This window comes from Osmerus eperlanus, chromosome 16, assembly GCF_963692335.1.
Source record: "Osmerus eperlanus chromosome 16, fOsmEpe2.1, whole genome shotgun sequence".
NCBI classification, from domain to species: domain Eukaryota; kingdom Metazoa; phylum Chordata; class Actinopteri; order Osmeriformes; family Osmeridae; genus Osmerus; species Osmerus eperlanus.
The window spans coordinates 484,154-504,063 of NC_085033.1; the positions used below are offsets into that span (position 1 = coordinate 484,154).

At 42.1% G+C, this 19,910-nt stretch overlaps 1 protein-coding gene across 7 annotated transcripts in view; it reads left to right on the forward strand.

Annotated features, from left to right (window-relative positions):
• clcn2a (chloride channel, voltage-sensitive 2a) overlaps positions 1-19,910 on the forward strand; it is a 120,758-nt gene that overhangs the window by 49,800 nt on the left and 51,048 nt on the right. The window lies entirely within an intron of this gene.

The following is a 19,910-nucleotide window of genomic DNA, read 5'->3' on the forward strand; positions in this document are numbered from 1 at the left end:
ACAGAAAATATACCCAGTAATGACCAGCACGTTAGTATTTAGTTAATGGGTAAATACTTCGAATTATCTAGGTATTTACCACCTTGGTACCAATCGGTAATACCCAATAAAACACATAACATGCCCTTTACTTTCTATGTAAATACCTAGTACTTAAGGACTGTAAAAGGAAGGGTTACCCAAATAACAATGCTGGATGTAATCTTCATGATAATGATGATATGGAGTGGAAAAAATGTGTGTGAGGAAAACTAAATATATAAATATTACGAGTAATCGTTCTTCCCCCAATTAGCTTTTTCCCCTCCTATAGCCTCAGGAAGCATTCAGAAGCATTTGGAGGAGAGCCGCCCCCTCATGTCTCCTGAGGGACAGCCAGAGGTGGCTTCGTCTTTTTTGAAGATAGGCATCTAAGGCTGGCTCCATCCATGGGATGCCCTGGGATATAGGTGCTGCATACTCCTTGGTCCTAGCGAAGGGGAGTAGCGCTTTCAGTGGCACGTGAATGAAGAACGACATGTTCCACGAGCCCTCCACATAATCCCCCAATTTGGGCATTGAGGGCATAAAGAGCTTGGCCATCTTTCTACACTTAGCGTGAAGCCCCCACGTCCATGGTTCATCATCCTCCACTGGAGGGGCAATCGTGAGGGGAGTCCCCACTATGGTTGCAGCGTGGAGACTGATTTTGGGGAAATCCCTTCCCACTGAGACCAGGGATTTTTTGCCGTGCCATGACTGCTGAATCGGAGGAGCTGGCCTCTAGAAGATAACAGGTTTGGGAGCCACACTGGGAGAGCGAAAGCCTCCACCGGAGGGCCTCAACAGACATGATAAGCAAATAACTGACAGGTGCTCCAGTCACAATACGTTTTGCTCTTTGTTATTTCTTCAGACTTCAACCCGTGCTGACATTTTTGGTAGCCTGGTCCTAACCCGACTCTCGTACATTTCATTTGTACAGTCTGGACTCGCTCCATTGACAAGCGTTAACTTCCTTGAAGGCGGGGTACTCTGTTGAAGTTTTAAACTATTGGATCTGCCCAGAGGCACTTTGGATCTGCCATAACCAATCGCTAGCGTTCGCCTTAGCCAACGCCTTCACCACTAACGGAGTTAGCTGGAAAATCAAACGAACCCCGTGGGGAGCAAAGATTGTTCTTGCTCCGGCTTTAACTTCTGGATATTCGGCAGCGTTGCCTTAACAGACCGAATAGCTTTACTCGCATCTTTCTCCGTCGCCATTACCGAACTACAACTCAAACTAGCGCACAACATCAACGTCATCGTTCTCAGCCACTCCCTCTGTTCGCTGATTGGACCGGTAAAAAGTTTACCGGAGACATCTGACTAAAATACCGAAAGCCCAGACGCAGTACAGAAGCAAAATGAAAATTGATCGGAAGTACGTAGGAGGGCAGAGCCAGGCTAGGTTTTTGGTAGAATGAGCGGCTAAAATTGGAATCGCTACCCTGAAATAGTTGAACAGTATGAGCCAAGTGTGTGGTCCTGTATCTTGAATAAATTGTCTAGTGTGGGCACTGTTAAAATTCTAATCTGAGAAATCTGTCACTGTGGTCTCCCACGTTTTTTAATTGGTTAATATTTGAAAATCCTCTAGCCTGCACCACCTGTCATTTGGGGCCTTGTTTGACAGCCCCTTACCTGTAATATAATTACCAAATATTGTGTAGTAAGTAAGCTATTGTCTTTAAATGACAGTCACCAAGTATGGCTATGAAAGTAAGACACTACAATTTAAATAGTTTTTAAAATAAATATGAATGTTCAAAATATAATCGGCGCTCCTGGCAATGCTAAGCAACGTACACACTAGCAACTATCATATTTCTGTTTTCATCACAGGATAGCGTTTTATTTATTTAATTATCTGGTATTTTGTTTGCTAGCTAACTTTGTTAGCCAAATAAACAATGATAGTCAGTTAGCTATCAGACTAGGAGGGATACTGATTTGTGCAAAGGAATTTGATGTTATGGCTTGGCTTGGAACCAGTGTTGCCGGGTTCAAAGTTGGAAACTTTCCATGTAAATTAACGGGAATATATGGGAATTAATGGGAATAAACTTTAAATGTACAAAATTGCAGATTAGCCTATAACAGAGAACTTAAATGTAGTTAATGTAAATGTAATTAGTTAGGTGGTGGGAATGTGGAGAATGTTTTTAGTTAACATTTGAATTTGACTTTTTTGGGGGGGAGGTGGAGATCATGGGAAACTCTTTTGCATTCAATGAATGTCATTTTCTTTTATCAGTTTGTCAAAAAAAAAAAAAATATATATATTAATGTTTGTATATGATACAGATAAATAACCCAACATTTGCTATTAATTCCCTTTAATCCACCTGTAGCTCTCCCAGGGGGCCGGGCTCCAGATGGTCTCTAACTGCCTTCTCACTGGCCCACCATGGGTCCTCTAAATATGCATTATTGCTCATGGACAGGATAAAGTATCTCTGCGTTTGTTTGTGGCTGTGTGAAAGCTGTCAAGGTATGAGGTAGGGTAGGACCCAAATGCAAGGGAGTTGCGAGGCATCGCGTTGAACAGAGGGTTTATTATCAAAAAATGGGAACAGCTAGGGTACTCACAATGACAGAGGTATTAAGGACAAGACAAAGACTGGACACAAAACAGAAACCTAAATACACAGAACCAAACGACACACAGGTGGACACAATGAAGCTAACGAGACAGGTGAAGACAATGACAGGGAAACACTAGGACAGGGCAAAACCAAAAACAACAGGGGGGCACGGCTGTGGCCGTGACAGTACCCCCCCCCCTCAAGGGACATCACCGGACGTCCCATGAGGCAGGACAGGGGGTCGGAGCAGGTCCGGGGGACGACCCGGAGGCAGGGCAGAGGGTCGGGGCAGGTCCGGGGGGCGGCCCGGAGGCAGGGCAGAGGGTCGGGCAGGTCCGGGGGGCGGCCTGGGGGCCGGAGCTCGGGCAAGGGGGCGCGGACGAGGAGGAGCCTGGGAGCGCGGACGAGGGGGCGCCTGGGAGCGCGGACGAGGGGGCGCCTGGGAGCGCGGACGAGGGGGCCCCTGGGAGCGTGGGCACGGGGGTGCCTGGGAGCGCGGGCACGGGGGCGCCTGGGAGCGCGGGCACAGTGGCAGGCGGTGGCCAGAAGTCCTCAGGCGGAGGAGGCGGCAGCCAGGAATCCTCGGGCGTAGGAGGCGGCGGCCAGGAGACCTCCGGCGAAGGAGGAGGCGGCCAGGAGTCATCGGGCGGAGGAGGAGGCGGCCAGAAGTCATCGGGCGGAGGAGGCCAGAATTCCGGCGGAGGAGGCCACAATTCCTCCGGCAGAGGAGGCGGTGGCCAGACCTCAGGGCAGGACCGAGGCAGGGGCACAGGGAAGGAACGAGGCTGGGGCACAGGGCAGGAACGAGGCTGGGGCACAGGGCAGGAACGAGGCTGGGGTACAGGGCAGGAACGGGGCTGGGTACCGGCGGCAGGCGGCCGAGACTCCCCGGCAGGAACAGTCTCGGTGGTCTGGGTGCTGGGTGGCACAACCTTGGTCGTCCGGGCCCCGGGGCGGCACAACCTCAGGATGAGGCAAGGCAAAAAACTGAAACCGGGGGGGCATGGCTGTGGCCGTGACAGTACCCCCCTCTCAAGGGACGTCACCGGACGTCCCACAAGGCCGGGCAGAGGGTCTGTCAAGGTATGAGGTAGGGTAGGACCCAAATGCAAGGGAGTTGCGAGGCATTGCGTTGAACAGAGGGTTTATTATAAAAAAACGGGAAAACAGCTAGGGTACTCACAATGACAGGGGTATTAAGGACAAGACAAAGACTGGACACAAAACAGAAACCTAAATACACAGAGCCAAACGACACACAGGTGGACACAATGAAGCTAACGAGACAGGTGAAGACAATGACAGGGAAACACTAGGACAGGGCAAAACCAAAAACAATAGGGGGGCACGGCTGTGGCCGTGACAGAAGCATTCACAGTGATCTTATGTAGCTATTATATCTCTCAACTTGTAGCCAGTTTGCTTGTCAAATATTGCTGGAGGGAAGGAAAAGGATGGAAGAGGAGTAAGAGAAGGGGGAAGGGTAATGGAATGCTGCCTGTGTGTGATATTAGTGTCTGTCGTTGTAGTGGAAAATTCTGAAAACACTGCACTCAAATAGTCAGGACGCCAGATTAATACAAAATATTTATTCAGTACCGTAAAGTACTTAAGAGCGCTCTATGACCGATACACTGGAGGACACGTAACACAAATGTCATTCAGCCGAGTGATACGGACCCTAAAACATACGTAGTGCCCTATTTTTACGATCTGAAACGCAAGTATCAAACGCGATTATGCGAAACGCAAGTCACTTTGTGGGCGGAGCTCGAACGCTGTTGCTATTATACCGGCGGGATAAATGACTCCTGCGCCCGACGCAAATCTAAAATGGGTTGGTCTGAAGTAGCTACATTAGTCATAGGTGTGGTTTGGGCGTAACGTGCAATAAACCAATCAGAGCGTCATCTCACATCCCCATGGCGGATTGCTATTATAATAGCGGATTTGCCAGGCGCACGCATGGTAACGGTGATTTCGCAGTCTTCAGAATTTTGTTTTCTGGTTCTTGACAACCCACTTTGTCAGGTGTCCTTATATATCTGTGTCTTGCCACTATTGGTCAAGCAGGTTTGATCAGTCATTACAGCAATTAGCCTGAATAATTTGGTTAAATGTGTACGCTAGATTTATGCCTTTTTTCACATCTTCATGATTTCCCTCGTGTGGTAAAATGTTTCCTTCCGTAATTATGTAGGCCTATGGTTTGCAAAAATGGGAACTGCTGCGTCTGTGTAGATGAGAGAATCAAAGTGTAGCCTATGGGCCCTATCTTGCACCCAGCGCAATTGACTTTGTACATCTCAGTACGCTCTCAACGAAGGCAGTCGCATTTTCTTTCCCTCTCCTCCCCCTGACCTTCCCTGCTTGCTTCCCTGCTTGGCTTCTATCGTATTGTCTAGTTATTCACGGAGAAATGCTCTGAAGTTTCAATCATTTGGATAGTTTTTGAAGATATTACTCAAAATCAAATACTACAAAAAGGAACAACCTGAGAGGACTGAAGCCCAAGGAGAACAGAAGTATTTTGGGCTGCCCTCCAAGACTGACCACAGGTAAGCAAACTAAAGCTTGTTCCCTGTAGAACTATGGCTTGTAATGACTGCAAACAACTTACTCAGAGGATAGTCGAACTGGAGCTAAGAGTCAGAACCCTCTTAGATATCAGAGAGACCGAAGACTTTATAGATTCCATGCTACCTAGCCCGGAGGCTAAGCTACCTGCCAATGAGCCACCCTTGGAACCAGCTTTCTCTCCACCGGCCGTTGGACCGGATGAGTCATGGCCTGCTCTCGGCGCTAAACCAAAGAGGCCTAGCGCCGCTTCTACCTTCATCAGAGATGGGACTGTCACCAAGGATAAACAGCAAAAAAAGTGAGGCAGAAACTCTTCCCGCATCACCTCTCCTCCTGTCACACTCAGAAACAGTTTCGAACCACTGGGAACTTTCTCTCCCTTGTGTGTGTTTGTTAGCTGCGTGGCTAGCACTCCTGTGCCTCTTCGCCTTGGATTCCACACACAAGGGAGAAGGCGAAGAGGCACAGGAGTGCTAGCCACGCAGCTAACAAACATGAAGGGCCCAGATCGCCGACACACCATGATGGTAGCTACTACACACATGCAAATCCAACACATCATCGTCTGCTGCGCCCGGGAGTCCCCCATTTCACTCCAAGCCCCTCTCGGAACACTCGGGGCGCTGTTCGACCCCCTATCAAGCCTAATCAGACAACAATATCACAGGATTATCAAGATCCAAGGTATGCTAAGACTACCCACAGCCCATCAACACTTAGAGGAGCTAACACTGCTAGCACTATAGAATCTACTGCTAGCACTAACGCAGTGTCTAACCTTGGTCTAGCACAAGGTCCTATCATTGCTAACCCAAATAAGATAAGAACTGGCCCCACAGCTACTGATAAGGCAAACGTTAGAAATGCAAACACAACACCACATATGGCCACTATCTTGATTGGAGATGCCATGACAGCACATGTTAAACTGGCAAAGACAGAAAATATTTGTCTTAGCAACACATCTGTCGAGGAACTGTCCTCAGAGGTACAAACAATCCTCAACAATAAACCAAACAACCCTAAGATTATCATCCACACTGGCTCGTTTGATATCCTACACAAGAAAACTGGCACTGAGATACTTAAAAAAACATTTCACCCAGCTACTGAACACACTCAACAGATATCAAGATGTATTCATTAGTGGACCGATTGCATGCTTTTGCAGAGGAAAAGAAGCCTTCAGTCGACTACTATCTTTCAACACATGGTTGGCATCTGTCTGACACACAAACTGAGATTTATCGATAACTTCAATGTGTTCTGGAACTGTGCAGACCGTTTTCAAGCTGACTCTCCCTATCCCTGTTGTGTCTAAGCTGACTGACGCATCCCAAACAACCTCCCATGGAACAGAACAGAACATTCAAACAGCCTCCTGCAAGGACATGGGCCCTGCACAGATCTGCACCCCCCGGATGAATTCCCTTGTGATGGAACAGCTCAGTGACAGAGACTTTCCCAAAGAAAAGCTACGCTAGGACAGCCACCATGCTATTTCATTGGACATACCGGTCATCATCACAAACAGAAAATGGCATGGTAAAATGCATGGTTACAAACCTGAAACTAGTGTTAGAAGTCACAGAACTATCCATATTCTTCCAACAGATTTATCAGCCCCTGTTTTATCTGTTAATACCCCACAGATGAAACTGGCCCTTCTAAATGTTAGATCACTAAATAACAAAACATTTCTAGTTAATGATCTGGTCAAAGAAAACAACTTAGACTGCATCTGTCTAACAGAAACCTGGCTAAACAATGACACGGCAACAGCAACTTTGATAGAAGCGTGTCCGCCCGATTACAGCTTTCACCAAGTTTCTAGGACATCAAAAAAAGGTGGAGGAGTCGCAGCTATTTTCTCCTCTAAACTGTTGTTCAAAATCACTGAGCTAGGTGAATTCACATCATATGAATATCTTGCTATAGAGCTCAAAACCGAATCAATACTTTTTGTTATTATATATCGGCCACCCAAGCACTCGCCAATATTCATACAAGAATTCTCTGAACTATTATCACTATGTGTCACTAGATATGACAAAGTAGTTTTAAACGGAAACTTAAATATCCAAGTAAATAAAAAAGCAGACCCAAGAACTATTGAGCTCTTAAATCTCCTTGACAGTTTCAATCTAACTCAGAACATAACAGACCCAACACACCGGCACGGAAACACACTAGATCTAGTGATAACAACTGGACTAAATATCAATAATATTTCAATAACTGATCTACCCCTCTCAGACCATCATTACCATGATTGCTCTCTGAATGAAATGGTAGAGAACCTCAATGATGCACTATTATCTGTGTTAGACTCTGTTGCACCACTGAAAACCAAAAAGAAGTGCACAAGCAGAACCTCCCCATGGCTGAGAAATAAAAATGTTAGTGAAACAAAAAGAAAATGCTGTGCAGCAGAGAGAAAATGGAGGAAAACAAAGATCACTATCCACTACAATATCTACAAAGATACACTAACCACCTATAACAAAACCATCCGTCTAGCAAGGAGAGAATATTTCTCCAACATTATTACAGAAAATGCCAGAAATTCCAGAGTTCTTTTCTCCACCATTGACCAGCTGCTAAACACTGTCCCTGCTCCACCTCCATCCTCAGCAGTTAAATGTGAAGAGCTTGCTTTGTTCTTCAAGAACAAAATAACTTTGATCAGAGCTAGTATTATTAATAGTGGGGTCGAAACTGACATCAGTAGATTCTGCAACATAACCATGAGCACATTTACCTGTATCACACTTAGTGAACTTTCCAAAATTGTCAGCGAATCTAACTCCACAACCTCAGATATTGATCCTATACCCACAACATTCTTTAAGCGAGTGTTTGATAGTGTCTCAGGTCCGGTGCTAGAGATTATAAACACATCCCTTAGAACTGGCGTCTTCCCAGATGCCTTCAAAACAGCTGTTGTAAAGCCCCTATTAAAGAAACCCAAATTGGATAACAGTCTACTTGCAAATTACAGACCAATATCAAACCTTCCATTTATTAGTAAAGTACTGGAAAAGATAGTTTTAGTCCAATTAAATTCTTTTCTTGAAGAAAATAACATCCTGGAAGTCTCACAGTCAGGTTTCAGGAAATATCACAGTACTGAAACTGCTCTCACCAAAATAATTAGCGACCTCAGACTAAACTCTGATGCAAATAAAGTCTCTATCCTTATCCTGTTAGATCTCAGTGCAGCATTTGATACAATTGATCACAACATCCTAATCAATAGACTGGAAAAGCTTATTGGGTTCACGGATAGTGTATTGAACTGGATGAAATCATATGTCACAGGAAGGAAGTTTTATGTTAGTTTAGGTGACCATAGGTCCAAGAAACATGAGAACTGCTACGGGGTTGCTCAAGGAAGCTGCTTAGGTCCATTAATTTTTTCTCTTTATATGTTACCACTCGGCGACATAATCAGAGAACATAACATAGATTTCCATAGCTATGCGGATGACACACAACTATATATGGGTCAATGACGTGGCATGTCAATTCTGGTGTCCAAACCATATTCATGATATAAAACATATTTACATTTTTAAATACACTACATAAAATGACTCAATCTTCCCTTCTTAATTAGTCATATGAATATTCAATATAAATAAAACAATCATTAAGGAATTATTTAGCTCAAAAGTCCCAAAATGTCATTCTGGGTAACTGTCCCGGCTTAAAATCTGAACAGAAAAATATAACAAAAATGTAAAATATATGAATAAAAGTATTTCAAATATACTTGGGCATAATAGTACTGATGTTTTCAATGATACCTAAACATATAGCGATAATACTAAGCTTATAAACAATTTTATGACAGAAAGACTTCTGTCTCCAAACTGTGATTTCTTAAATGTCAGTCCTGGATAACAGACATCGATGACCATTTTGGACCATAATGCAATCTGAAATGTCATGTGACATCATATTGTATCAAAAAGAAGACCCAAAGGAGCCCCAAAACATGTGCCAAAGTAAGTAAGCGTCTCTTCATATGTTGATTTTTTGACCTTTTCAGTCACTGGTGCACTTTGTAGCAATAGCAAGTGTCCTTTTGGATAACACTTACAAAACATTTATAATGTTTTTATATGAAAAAACGATTTGATCTAAAAGATTACCTCAAAGTGATGATAGCTAAGTAGTGATTTTCCATAGGTGGTTAAGTTAGTGCCTGATTATAAAGAAGAAAATGTAGCTTTGTCATTCCTGCATAACAGCTTGTCATTCTTGGATAACAAAAAACCTCTGTTAGCCAGGACATGTCATTCGTTATCTAGAATGACATGTATAACAATCTAGTTTTTTATTAGTATTTGTAAACTTTTATGCATAGTTATATTAACATATTAACATTATTTACATATTTGTATGTTTTCACCCCATATTCTTTCCTTAATTAATCTTGATTTCATATGATTCCATGGGTCACATGGGTCATCATCATTTATTTGAATGTTGTAATGTTATCAGTCAAACATGAATAATTTAATCATTTATTAATGTAGCAACATTTGATTAAAGCCTTAGTATAGATTCTGACATTTTAAGGTCAATTCTGTCCTTCCAGATGCCTCTGTCTAATAAAGAGAGGCAGAGACGGTTCAGAGCCAGGAAAAATGCCGATGCAGAAGCTAGGGCTGAGTATCTTGAGAAAAAGAGAGCAAGGTATTATAGTGATAAACAAGTGAAGTGATTGTATGTAACAAGAAAACTTTCTTAAAAAATATTCTTAAAAATAGGTTCACACTAATTAGTTTACTAGTTTAATGTGTCAGACTATACCCGTGGCCATTGTTTATGAAGCCATATCGTTTTACAGATTTACTGTCATATTTTGAAAATAAGATTGTAGTGAAATTGATTACAATCTAATACTTTTATTATTATTACTGTTTGTAGCTACTACAAATCAAGGCCAGTCCCCAAAACACCTATACGGCTGATGAGCCCTTCAGCTGCAAAGAGGAAAAGGGAGCAGTGGAGGGTAAACCAGAGGAATCGGAGGAAGAGATTAAAGCAAGTCAATGAACTAATGAACGACACTCCAGTCTCAATGAATGGGTCTACTCTTGGAGAACCCCAACCCAGACCACCGGATGACCCTCAGCCACACTCACCCAGAGAGCCAGATGTACCTCAGCTACAACCACCCAGAGAGCCACAAGAGGATGTCCAGCCACTTGCTTCGTCTACCCCAGAAAGAAATGATGGCAACATCGCAATAAAAAGCCCAAACAACAATAAACTAAAGAATGAAATAGTCAAACTTAAAAGGCAACTTGCTCTGTCCCCCAAAAAATCGGAGAAACTAAGAAAACGTCTGCAAAGGGTTAACAAAACAAGTGCTACACGCGTCAGTGAGAAACACAAGCCACGTGGAGCCAAGAATCTCTCTGCAGTAAAGAAGGCAGAGGTTACTCGCTTCCTGTGTAGGGATGAAAATAGTAGACTTTTACCTGGAAAAAAAGACACAGTAACAAAAAAACAAGAGAAAGTTCAAAGAAGAGTCCTACAAAAAAACATGAAAGAACTACATTTACACTACAATAAGGAAACAGAAAAGGAACTGACACTGTCATATAGACAGTTTGTGCGCTTGCGCCCATTCTACATCACGGAACCTAAAACAAGTGATTGCAACACTTGCGCCTTCATTGACCACGAAAACGTCCAGATGCTTGTGGAGAAACTATTTCAAAGTGGCTTTGTAAAAGTGGCAAGTGTTTCACAGTTGTTGGCATCTATTGTGTGTGATCCTCTTAGAAAAGATTGTATGTGTCGTGTTTGTGTTAAGTGCTGTTACAAAGATGTGGAAATAGCTCCTCAAGAACAGAACACCACCACCACATGGCTACAGTGGGAAAGGGTCAAGGCCACCTCTGGTGAGAAGGAATTCACAAACTTTGTGAAAAAAGCTGAATGTGGAACATGGCAGGACCTACAAAGAATACTGAATGAAAAACTTGATCTGCTTGCCAAACATCACTACAACTGGATACACCAGGTTGAGCAGTGCAGACAAGTGAAAGAAACAATCAGTGACACAGAGGTCGTGGTCCACATGGATTTCTCGGAAAATTATGCTTGCAAGCTCCACACCGAGATTCAAGCTTTCCATTTTGGTGGAAGTCGTAAACAGGCCACAATTCACACCAGTGTGGTCTACACATCCGATGGGAGACAATCATATGCCACAATCTCGGACAGCCTTCGCCGTGATGAAAGAGCAGTGTGGGCACACATTGAGCCAATTTTAAAGAAGTTGAAGGAGCAGAAGCCCACTCTTACATCCATCCACTTCATGAGTGATGGGCCTGTTACACAATATAGAAATAAGCGCAACTTCTATCTCCTGACAACGCTGCCCTTTATTTGGGGGTTCAAGGAGGTGACCTGGAATTTCTCTGAGAGAGCCCATGGTAAAGGTGCACCTGATGGGGTGGGTGGTGCTGTAAAGCGCATGGCTGATCAGAGGGTGAAAATGGGAGCAGATATTCAGACACCAAAAGAGCTCTATAAAACTTTACAGACCTCAGCCTCTTCTATCAAGTACTTTTGGGTGTCAGAAGAGGACATCCTGAAACATGATGAAGCTGTACCAGAGAAGCTACCTCTTGTGAAGGGCACAATGAAAATTCACCGGATTGTGTTTCTTACCCCTGGACAGTTTAGTCACAGAGAGCTGTCCTGCTTCTGCAGCCGAGGGAAGGGTAACATTTGTGACTGCTTCAGTCCCAATGAAGTGGACATGAATGTGTGTGAATTACCCACCAGTGCTCCAGCAACAACACCACATCATACTATGACAACAGATGTTGTTGGAAGGTTTGTCATAGTGAAATATGATGCACAGCCATTTGTCGGCCAAGTCCTAAATCTGGTTGGTGATGAACTTGAAGTGAGCTGCATGCGACAGACAATGGGCAGAAATGCCTTTGTGTGGCCAACAACCCCAGATGTAATATTTTATTACGTGTCTGACATGCAAGCCATCCTATCGGAGCCTGAGCCATTAACAAACCGCTCATCACAACTATGTATCCCTGACTGGGAAACATTCCAAAACATGTGGTAGTCACATGCCCACACTCATGATATTGTCACAAACAATTGTCTTTTTAAGTTCATTTGGAAATGTTCAAAAGTTCCTATCTTCTCTTCATAAACTGATTTAAACTCGTCTGATTAAATGTTGGCAACTCAAATGGTTAGATGAGGTTATAAATGTAAATGTCACTAAAACAGTATGTTACTCTTTAAATGTATTCTCTATGTAAAATATATGAAATATGTTAATTCCTAAGTGTTTTATAAAAATGTTATGTAATGTTAAGTGAAATTAATCAATTAACATTTTTATTAAAACATTTTAAAATCATTACAAACTTGTTAATTTCTCTTATTTAGTTTCAAGTTTGAGTGTTGGTAAGAAAAATGAAACAAAAGATGGTTTTTATGGTAATCCTGAAAATGTCTGCAGAATGTCCTTCCGTCTAACAGTATATCATTCCGGCTAACAATGACACAGCCAAGTAATTTAACCCATATTTTTGTGTTAAATTACACAAATCTGTTATTTGTTGAGTTAAGGATACATCAATAGTCTTGTTTTCTTTACTGGAAAACTCTTTTTTTAAATTCCCCCCAAAATTACAATTTGATTTTGAATTATGAGTTATCGACAGCCAGAAATGAGCCCATGTCTATATGAAATTCCAAATTGATTATATTAGTTGGGAGTAAAATGTCGTTTTCTGAGCACTAATTGTTTGTTGAGCTCCAATTATAAATATTAGTACATTTGTATATTCCAACAGTGGTAGTAATATGACTAATTTCAAAATTAATTACAGTTACCCGGGAATGACATTTTCTTTGGGAAAAATATGTGAATCACCAACAAAAAGGTTTATTACATTCTTAAAATTAAAACATGCAATTGCATTATATACGCAACACTGTAAACAGTTTTGAAAGTCCTTAAATTTTATATTATTGTCAGTTTTTTTTTTCTCCAATTTTCAAATCCTTATCCGTCATTCACCCACATATCCACTGAACCCAACGATGCAACGGCCATCAATTCCATTACCCACTGCCTGTTGGCAATAAACAAATGGATGAATGATAACTTTCTTAAATTAAATGAAGACAAAACCGAAGTCCTACTATGTGGCCCCAAATCCAAAAGAGACTCGAGTCTCGGTGTAATCCTGGACTCAGATTTGAATTTCAACTCTCACATTAATAAAGTGACCAAAAGAGCTTTCTTTCACCTGAGGAATATAGCAAAGGTACGACCATTCATAAACCAAAATGATGCAGAGAAGTTAATTCATGCTTTTATATCCAGCCGGCTGGACTACTGTAACGCACTTTTCACTGGTCTTCCCAAGAAAACCACTGAAAGACTACAGCTCATTCAAAATTCTGCAGCTAGATTATTAACCAAAACTAAAAGGAGAGAACACATTAGTCCTGTCCTAGCTACTTTACACTGGCTCCCTGTTACCTTCAGAATTGACTTTAAGGTCCTTTTCCTCACATACAAAGCTCTACACGGACAAGGACCTAGCTACATTGCTAACTCCTTTATAAACTACACACCAGCTAGAACACTGCGATCATCAAATGTAGGCCTATTAGAGGTCACCAGAAGCAGTCATAAGAAGATTGGTGATTCGGCCTTTGTCAATTACGCCCCAAAACTATGGAACAAATTACCCATAAATATTAGGGAAGCAAACACTCTAGACATTTTTAAAAGACAGCTTAAAACCTACCTTTTTACCGAAGCATTTAAGTAATTTTATCTCAAAAGGGTTTTCCTACTTTTATTAGTTATATTATTGTAGAATCTTGGTTTAGTAAATTTGGGTCATTATTTGACTTGCTATTTTTACTTTGTCTAGGTCAGAGTTGGCGAACTCTGATAGCGTACAAGAACTCTGGTCGCGTGAAGTATTTAAACAAATATGTAAAACAATCTGTATTCTTGATCTTAGGCAAAGGATCTGTTAACAGAGAATACGGCCCATACTCTTGACCTGGGGAAAGGATCTGTTAACAGAGTGTATGGTTTTATATATACAGACCAGGGGTGAACCAAATGTATATGTTACTTTTAAGATGCATGTTTAAAGTTGTTTTCTCTCTTGAACAGAGATCTTATTGGGATTTTTATTTTTGTTTGAATTGTTTATCACTTGTATTATTGTTTTTATGTAAAGCACCTTGAGCTACAATTATTGTATGAAATGTGCTATATAAATAAAGTCTTACTTACTTACTTACTTACATCGACGCATGTATCATTCCTATTTTACACTCGACTCACAGCGGACCTTTTACTTCACAGACGCACGTTGGTAAATTAGGGAATGAACTTCCTCAGCTGTGAACTGCTCCTGGCGTGCGCCTGGCAAATCCACCATTATAATAGCAATCCGCCATGGAACAAGCACGCCTGCTCTTAAAGGGATTGTGAGATGACACTGATTGGTTTATTGCACGTTACGCCCTAACCACACCTATGGGTAATGTAGCTACTTCAGACCAACCCATTTTAGACTCTTAAGATAAGAGTCATTTATCCCGCCGGTATAATAGCAACAGCGCCGTAGTCCCGCCCACAAAGTTACTTGCGTTTCGCGTTTGATACTTGCCAGTGGTGTAGTGGTAAAAGTATAGGTGGGTAAACTCTGAATTTTATTATTTATTTATTTACAGGGTCGTCAAGCCCCCCCCCCCCCCCACCCCTTTATTTATTCATTTTTACGTTTCATTAGGCCTATTTGGATGGGGGCATCTGTGGGAGTGGGAACACTCGATGGTCTCTTCAAAAATCGCCTGATATCCATGGCTAATTAATCCATTCCGGACAGGTAGACTAATCCACAATGTGTAGGCCTATGTGTGTACTTCGTGGATCCTGATGGGTGTCGCCGCCGCAGCCACAACGCATTGATTGGAGGGTCACAGACCATACAGCGCAGATGAAATGATTCAGACTAGTGATGGGCATTCCGGCTCTTTTTCGTGAGCCGGCTCGTATGGCTCAGCTCACTAAAAAGAGCCGGCTCTTTTGGCTCCCGAACGGCTCTTTAAAAAATACATGTTTTAACTATGAATTTGACTATGATAGGTGTCAAAACAATTTGAATTAAATTATGAAATGAAATCATACTCGACCGTAACCACATATCTTAAAAAATGCATTGATTTGTCATGGCTCTCCGAGTTTTGACTACTCTCTGACTGTGTGAGTTGGCTCGGCCCTCCCTCATGCAGGATTGACAGGAACAGAATGTGAGGATGATCGTGTGCGCCTTTAAGCCTACAAGTATTTTTTTGTTGTTCTTTGAATTAGTCAATTACTTTAAATACAATTAAAATTCATTATTTCCTAATCATGTAGTTTTTATAGGCTGTATTAATCTATTAAAAATAGAGTCGGCTCTTCAGATATGCGAGCCAGCTCCCGACGTTCACCTTCAAGAGCCGGCTCTTAGAGCCGGATCGTTCGCGAACGACCCATCACTAATTCAGACTACAACGTTTATATATTAAACAATATGAAATTTAGTCTTTGGTGTTTTAAAATTACACAAAATTTATTTCGGATTATTCCAACGGCAGAATACGAGGCACAGGGAACTTAGATGTGCGTACACTCGCATAAACGCTATTTAGAGGTGGATAAACGCTATTTCCGAATTTCGGGAGGTGAGTAAACGGCGTTTACGTGCGTTTAGCCCCCACTACATCCCTACTACTTGCATTTCAGATAGTTAAAATAGGGCCAAATGTGCTTTATGCACACGCTACGTTATGGCCAAGCATGCGCCCTTAAAATAGCATCTGAATAACGCGCCACTGACTTTGGACGTTTTTCCTGGTCTGTGGCGGAATTGTTTTCTGAAACAGTAAAATAGTAAGTAAGTAAGACTTTATTTTAGTGGTGGGCCGTTATCGGCGTTAACACGCATTAACGCGCTGCGACTCTTATCGGCGATAAAAAAAATATCGCCGTTAATCTATTCTCAAAGTTGGGTTGGGAGCTGGGTCTATACTACGCAAGCTATGATGACTTTCACCTTGATATTTTCGCGCGGATGTATACCTATCCGAATTGCACTGTAGGGGGCGAGAACGAGTCTTCGAACCTGTGTGTATGCCTTGTGTATGAAATTATCACATCAAACGTGACGTGCTAACATGGATGCAGGTATGAAGCCGCCTGGTTTGCTTCAGGCAAAATGTATTTTTAAGAAGCTTCCCAATGGAAACCTCGACAAGACTAAGGTGTTTGCACCTTGTGCTATGCAGAATTAGTTTACTGTAGGAGTTCTTCCAGTCTCAAATACCACCTAAACGCAAAGCATCCCTTAGCTAATGCGGAAGATGCCGGGCCAAGCACTGATGTAGCGCAGGGGAAGAGTCGTTGTCAAACTACAATGTTTGAGTGCAACTGAGGCAAGCCCGTCAGCACAGCTCTATCAGCCAAGCTAACTAATCTAATAAACAGTTGATAAACACAAGTACATCTTATTGAACATAATTTATTTTCATCACCAATTATCATAGTAAAACAGCTTTCTCAAGCAGTTTGTGATGCATTTTGGAAACAGGAGATCTAATGCGCCACCTGGCTTGAGAAACCCATTCTCAAAGACTTACTTCTGGTCATTATTTGGGTAGCACACATATTCTGAATGCCTTCGGCGGAATTCAAATGAGTTTGAATTTTAATCTAGATTAATCTAGATTAACGCCAATATTACAGTGAGATTAATCTAGATTAAAAAAAATAATCTATGCCCACCACTACTTTATTTATATAGCACATTTCATACAAGAATTGTAGCTCAAGGTGCTTTACATAAAATCAATAAAAACAATAATACAATCTTCTTATGACTGCTTTAATGACTTCTAATAGGCCTGCATTTGATGATCGCAGTGTTCTAGCTGGTGTGTAGTTTATAAGGGAGTTAGCAATGTAGCTAGGTCCTTGTCCGTGTAGAGCTTTGTATGTGAGGAAAAGGACCTTAAAGTCAATTCTGAAGGTAACAGGGAGCCAGTGTAAAGTAGCTAGGACAGGACTAATGTGTTCTCTCCTTTTAGTTTTGGTTAATAATCTAGTTGCAGAATTTTGAATGAGCTGTAGTCTTTCAGTGGTTTTCTTGGGAAGACCAGTGAAAAGTGTGTTACAGTAGTCCAGGCGGCTGGATATAAAAGCATGAATTAACTTCTCGGCATCATTTTGGTTTATGAATGGTCGTACCTTTGCTATATTCCTCAGGTGAAAGAAAGCTGTTTTGGTCACTTTATTAATGTGAGAGTTGAAATTCAAATCTGAGTCCAGGATTACACATTGATGAGACTCGTCACCTCTGGTTTAAGACAGGGGGTTAAGCCTCCTAGATTCTTAGTAAGCATCTCTCTTTTGGATTTGGGGCCACATAGTAGGACTTCGGTTTTGTCTTCATTTAATTTAATTTAAGAAAGTTATCATTCATCCAAAATAGCACCAGGGTACGTTTGCGCCGGAACACGCCTCCTCTTTTTGCTGAACCGCCCCCGGGAGCGCAAGTTCATTCCCTAATTTACTGATGTGCGTTTGTGGAGGGAAAAGTCCGCTCTGCGTTGGGTGCAAAATAGGAATGATACATGCATCGGTGTACAAAGTCAATTGCGCTGGGTGCAAGATAGGGCCCACAGTCTTATATAGACTCCTAACATATAGTCTTTCTAAACAACATTCAATCAATATAAACGTCAGTCACATTCTCCTACACAATGATCTCCTGGATCATCCAACAGACATACAATTTCCTGTCTCTTCCTATCATCAGCTCACTCCTAAAACAATACAATAGTTGAAACAACAGAACCTCAGAACCTAATGTCCCAAAACTAACCCAGGTGATACGAACACTCTTGCTGGAAATCCCTCAATGTCAGGAATTCTTAAAAATACCAAAGATGACCTTCCCAAATGGTCAATTACCATTCTATTACAGTCGTCTTTAGTTTTTTTTTTACGGTTGCTTTGTTGGTGGTGGAGGTTGGAGTTGAAGTGGGAGAAAGATGAGCGATTTGACACCATGGCCGTCTCTCTCTCTCTTCATGCATGTCTGTCTGTCAGCCTGCACTCCAACACTGCTCTGCTTTCTCTCCTTTCCTCACCTGCTCATGCATGCAGAGAAAATGAGTTTGGAGGAATCGTGATGCACATCTCAATGAGAAAAAGTGAAAGAGGTGTGTGTATGTTGAGGGAGGTGAGAGGGGAGGAGGCTGTATAAAGCACAGATAACATGGGGATGGCTGGAGTGAGAGTACGTACTGAAAGAAAGAGTGAAGGAGAAAGGAATAGAGAAAATTGCAGGAGTCTTCATGAACATCTCAATATTTATTCATCCAGCCTTGAGCTAAACAGATGGCGTTATGGAGTACCTTGTGTTTACAGAGGAAACAAGAAGGATATAGGGACACATTTAGAAGGGACTGTGGAAACAAATAGGGAGAAAATGAAGCAGAGGAAGGGTGCATTGATAAGCAGTTGTCTACCAGACTTCACCATCAAGGATTTCTACTTCTAGGACTTTTTATGGATTTTGTATTAAATCTAGAAAATAGTGTACCCCCTCTTAAAAAAGGGGGGGGCACATATAAAATGTGTTGTAATTCCTACACCGTTCACCTGATTTGGATGTAAATACCCTGAAATTAAAGCTGAAAGTCTGCACTTAAAGCACATCTTGATTGTTTCATTTCAAATCCATTGTGGTGGTATACAGAGCCAAAATGATGAAAATTGTGTCAATGTCCAAATATTTATGGACCTAACTGTATGTGTGTACTGGCACACTATAGGGTTTAAGCCTACATACATATGGTGCTGACTCCGGCTCTACCTATAAGAGTCGTGAAAGACAGATACCACGATGAGGATTAAAAGTTGATGGAGCCTGACAAACTGACAGCTGGCACATTGCAGGTATTCCTCTGCAGACAGATTCTACCACCTTCCTCCATGTGTCTATAGAGCCAGAAAGGACTCTTATGCCTTGTACCCAGGGTCGGACTGGCCATCGGGAGAGTTGGGAGATGACTCTCCCGAGTAAGTCACTCTCTGGGAGTGACTATGGCAGTTTTTTCGCAAGTCTGAGGGACCCACTGTTCAGCTGGTGGTTTTACTCAGTTCAGCACAGGAGATAAAGGTATATAAGGTAGTAAGTCTCACTTACTCACAGTCACTCTCTGGGAGGGACTTATTACTTACACTTGGATTACAAATCCAAGTGTGTCACTCAACTATTAGAACCTCCATGAAATCCACAGAGAAGCAACCACATACAAGATCCAGTAACCTGTTGACTGACACACCCGTTTTGAAACTTACCATCTCTGATCCCATAGACCACATGTGTCAAACTCAAGGCCCGGCTTGGTGAAAATTAGTTTGACACCCCTGCAGTGGCGGTTCTAGACAAATTTACTGGGGGGGGCAAAGGTGGGGCCAGTGTTTAATCAGAGGGGCACATAAAAAACGTAAACAAATGATATTTACATTAAAATCATAAAAATGGCTCTGGCTCTCCCTCTTAGAGCTCCTCAGCTCTATCAATACCTTGATATGTTTCTCTCACTTTTTTTTTTACTGGGGCAAAAAAGGCT